Here is a 5,370-nt window from a genome sequence, read left to right as displayed (position 1 = left end):
AAAAATGATTCTAACATTATCATACCTTTAAATAATGGATTTTTGTATATAGATTGTTTTAATTTACAAATACATAATTATGTTTGTCAATTATATAAGAAAAATATTAGGTACATGTATTCTTAAATATATTATATTTGTAGTAAATCTTACTAGTGTTTCAGTTTTTCTTTGAAAATTAGAGTATAACTCGCAAGTTGTGCGAGTATAATTTGTAAAATATTGTTTTAGTATAATTTTTTAAAATAATTTGTACGTGATATTTATGGTGTATAAATGTATCAATCTGATCGGAAAAAAGGTTTCAAATTTATAAGTTTTTTTAGTTTATAAGAATAGTGGTTTTATAACAAAAAAATAAATTGAATGAAAATAATTGAAAACTTTATAATAAAATGATTGATTTTCACTCTAAAAAGTATGATTAAAAAAAGATGTGTTAGTGTTTGTATACACAATTAAAAAGATTTAAATAAAATTACTGATTTTCACTCTAAAAAGATATTTTGTAGTCATTGAATTGAGATATATTTGTAAGCATTGATTTTTATATGATCATTATTTTTATTTTACTTTTTATCTTGAGTACTATTATTTTATTTTATTTTATTTTGACTGATTGAATGAACTATTATTTCTTATATTTTATGTTTCATATCTCATTTCCACTTAAACTTTCGATAACTAATTTTAAAGTAGATCATGTATTTCTTTAAAAAATTATTTGATTTGACTATCCTTTTTGCAGACTGTATATAATGAATAAACTTGAAATATTATTTTTTACGACAAAAACACGAAATAATGTTGAGAATGATAAAGAATCACTACTTGATTTTGATTTTTTTGTCGTTAATTGAAACAATGCTCCTATTTATGCTTCATCCAATCTATATGTTTAATATTTTGAAATGAGTGTTTTTATTTTCATGAATAATTTATATAGACAAATACTTTTTTTGTATTAAAGGAATAGAATATGTATCCGAACACCAATAAAAGAGAAATAAACACAAATTGTGTAACAACCCATCTATTTTGTTAAGTATAGAGGTTAATTATTAAAATAGATAGCACTCCAAATGGCAATGCAAATAGATAGCACTCCAAATGCCAATAGGGTGTTTTATGATTTTCTTAAGTTGCAGCCTCCAATATTCTAGAGAAGCCACAATCCCTCAGAGTTCCCAAGTGTGGCTAGATGAGATTAAAAATGCATTTGAAGTATTGCCTTGTACTGATGAACAAAAAGTGGCATTTTATGCCCATCTATTAAAGGGTGGGGCAGAGTATTGGTGGAGGAGTGCAAAGACTTATCTTTAGACTCAAGGAACTCATATGAATTGGGAACACTTTGAGGTGGCCTTTTTAGACAAGTATTATCCAAAAAGTGCCAGAAGACAAAAAGAGTTAGAGTCTGTGCACCTGCAACAAGGATACATGTCTTTTGCAAAGTATGTTGCTAAGTTTGAAGAATTGGCCAGATTTTCTCCACATGCCCAATATGCACCCACAGAAGAATGGAAGATAACCAGTTTGAATGGGGATTGAGGCCTGAAATCAGAGGAAACATAGGCCATATGGAACTTACTAACTATTTACTCTTGTACACAAGAGCTACATTGTTGAAGACAATTTAAAGAAGGTACAAGAGGAGAGACAGGTTAAGTGGCAACAAAAGAAAGAGTCTGGAAAACTTGGCCAACAATTGAAGGTAAAGATTCCTCAAGGGAAGGGAAAACAAGTACAAACATCCAGTTTCCCAAGAGCAAAGAAGTGTCTTAAGTGTGGCAGAGATCATGGGGGAGAGTGCTTGGTTGGAAAGCAAGTATGCTACTACTGCAAACAGACTGGTCATATGGCTCCCTTTTGTCCAATACGCCAAAAACAAGAAGAGTCCAACCCAAACAAGTCTAACACTGGAAGGGTCTTTGCTCTCAGTGCAAAGAAAGGCACGAATCATAATCTAATAACTAGCAATGGATTCATAAATGAAATTCCTTTAATTGTCATGCTTGACACTGACGCATCCCATTCTTTCATCTCTTCTGATTTTTTTTTGCAACATAATCTCCCTATATTTGAAATGCCTTATCCCTTAGTTGTAAGCATTGCATCTATGAATTCAATAGAGACGTCCTTAGTATGTCACCAGTGTCCAATCACCCTGTATGATAGAGTTTTTCTAATAAACCTAGTCTATTTGCCCTATTAAGGGCTCGGACATCATATTAGGAATGGATTGGATGTCCGACCATTCAGTAACTTTGATTTGCCATGGTAGGAAAGTCATAATTCCTCTAGGAATTCCCCAACTAGAGGAAACCAAATATCGTTCCTTGACCAACAGTTCTCTACTCTTCCAATGTCTGACCAATGGGGTTCAAGGCGTACTATTATTACTATCCTCCAACTCATGGTCTGAAATGGACTTGTCCAATATTTCTATAGTCAATGAGTTTGAGGATGTCTTTCCAGAGGATGTGACAGCATTGCCTCCTGAAAGAGAAATAGAGTTCTCAATAGATTTGGTCCCTGGAACAGGACCAATCTCCATTGCCCCTTACAGGATGTCCCCATTAGAATTGAGTGAGTTGAAAAACCAATTAGAGGAACTGATAACCAAGCAGTTTATCAGACCAAGTGTGTCTCCTTGGGGATCCCCTATGCTCTTGGTAAAAAAGAAGGATGGCAGTATGAGGTTATGCATAGATTATAGAAAATTGAATAAAGTGACCATCAAGAATAAGTACCCTCTGCCTAGAATTGATGACCTTTTAGATCAATTAGAGGGAGCTACTGTGTTCTCCAAAATTGACTTGAGATCAGGGTACCACCAAATCAGAATAAAATCAGAGGATGTACCAAAAACAGCCTTTAGTATAACGCCCTGAACCCAAATTGAAATAAAAAGTAAAATGCACTAGTTTTAAAGAGATTCGCAGCGGTTCCAAAATAGAGTATATATATATATATTATATTTTTTTTTTAAATACTTTAAGGTTCAAGACGTCACGTTCACACTTACACAAAATGCTTGCATAAAAATTTTCAATAAAAAAAAATTCTTAATATCGAATATAGTTGATGTTCATTAAATAAATACTCTTGATATAAAATCAAGTTCTAAACTTAGAGACGATTAATTTCTACCTCTGAATAACCGATAAAAATAACACAATTGATCAATCAAATTTACAAAAATCTAAATTGTTCATAACTCAACAAAATACGAAAAATTACTCCCATCCAATATCACCTATTCAGAGCGTGGATCCCCAAGCGATAACCTGAAATAACTGCGCTCTCGCAAGCGCCAAACACAAGCAACGAGGGGTGAGCTTCGAAAACATGTAATAGTATAAAATCACTGAGAAGAACATGTAAAAAAATATTAAACGCTGTATCATATCAAATCACAACCAACAAGAATAATCAAGGTAAAACATTGATACCATCCACAACATCAAGTAAGTAAATACACAAATCAAGTAATGTTATGCATGCTCTTATACTCTAGACTCCTCCTCTTTCTTTGGTACCATTCTAACTCTGAAGTACTTGGTTAGGAGGCTTGATACTATGCCACCATCCCGGTGGACGGACAATTCAAATTGGCCCTGTCCTCATAGATCCCTCAACTCAACCCGAGACACATATACGTGACAGTCGAGGTAAACGTGTGTTGCGTGGTAGCTCCCGACATTTGGAGTGCTACCTCCAAGTCACCTAGGAATTCCCCACCCGGATACCTCCAAGGTCTAACAATCTTGCCTTAAGGCTCAACAGTAGACCGCCACGATCAGGCTCATTCAGTTGTACTTCCCCATAATCACTAGGCTTGTCAGGCCCTACCTATATGATGACCAAATAATCTCCACTTCAAAAATTATCAACAACTACTTTCTCCCCTCGTTGTCCTAGGTTACTTACTCCATTAAGAGAACCATCATTGGCACGGGTCGAATTCGTCACTATTCAATTAAACACAATACGCATTTCATGATATTCATCAAGGTGGTAATATCACAAGTCAAGGAGCACACATCATCATTGCAGATTTCCATAGTCATACATTAAATTCAGAATTTATCATCATGATACGTCATCTCAAACAATAAAGGGTCTACACTCACATATAAAAATAATACTAGATCATTCACACACACCACATCAATTGCAAGGCAAATAATTACAATTCATCACATTTTATATCATATATCAGTATCAAGGATAGATATAAACAAAACACGGAATGAATCAAATAAAATACGCAATTCTACAATAATTCAACTATCACACGATCTTCAAAAATCAAATCAAACAACATCCTATAAAAGTTTCTAATTCATATTTTAACCTCACAAAATTCAAGTTTGCTCATTAGTCAATTATTACTCAAAGGGCTTCTGCCATACGTAGCGAGCCCCGAATGAATTGTGGGAAATACGGTATTCCCGTTCATCTCACTTAATTTATACTCATGCATTCGAACTCATTCTCACCCCATACCTCAATTTGACGCTTTCATAAGATAGAAGGACCATAATGATTTTCAGCAACCATGAGATGTCGACAACACGTCCAAACGAGTCCAAAAGCATCGACGAATTTGCAGAGTCAATGAAACGTGGCTGATAATTTTCCCGAGGCATAAAAATTAGCATTATATAATTAATAAAAATATTAGGCGAAGAAACATATTCAAAACGTCGTGAAACATGTTATTAGAAAAGGTCTCACCGACGTACTGGGGCGCCGACAGGGTCCGGCATCAACTTCACCGAAACACGCAAATGAATAGTGCTTCTTGAAGGTTTCGATGAGAGGAATCCAAAAATGATGTCAGTTTTTCAAGACGATGAACGTGTTGGCCGGAGTATGGCAACACAACTGCGACAATGGTGGAAACCCATTTTTTAAAACGTAACGATTGGCGATTTCGAGCATAGGTAACGGAAGAGGGTGTTTCATGGAGTCCAAATATGGTCTTAGTTTTCGTTTGTGATAGTCGTGGTGGCTGAAATCTTGATCCAAAGGTGGAGGTGTGATTTTTGACAAAGAGAAATAAGATGTTTCAATTTACGATTTAGGTTGAGAATGAAAGAGGAGATTACAATGATCACAAATGTGGTCTCAGTTTTCTAAGACAACCATTGTAATGATCGTGGTCGAGGCGAGAAGAAGGAAGAGGAAATGGTTGTTGGCGGCGGTGTATACGAAGAAGAAGAAGGAAGAGGTTCTGGTCTTGTTGTTATTATTTTTCTTCCTTTATTATTATTATTATTATTATTATTATTATTATTATTATTATTATTATTATTATTATTATTATTATTATTATTATTATTATTATTATTATTATTATTA

Source organism: Cicer arietinum, chromosome 4, assembly GCF_000331145.2.
Source record: "Cicer arietinum cultivar CDC Frontier isolate Library 1 chromosome 4, Cicar.CDCFrontier_v2.0, whole genome shotgun sequence".
Lineage (NCBI taxonomy): Eukaryota > Viridiplantae > Streptophyta > Magnoliopsida > Fabales > Fabaceae > Cicer > Cicer arietinum.
Note: the sequence above shows the minus strand (reverse complement) of the source record.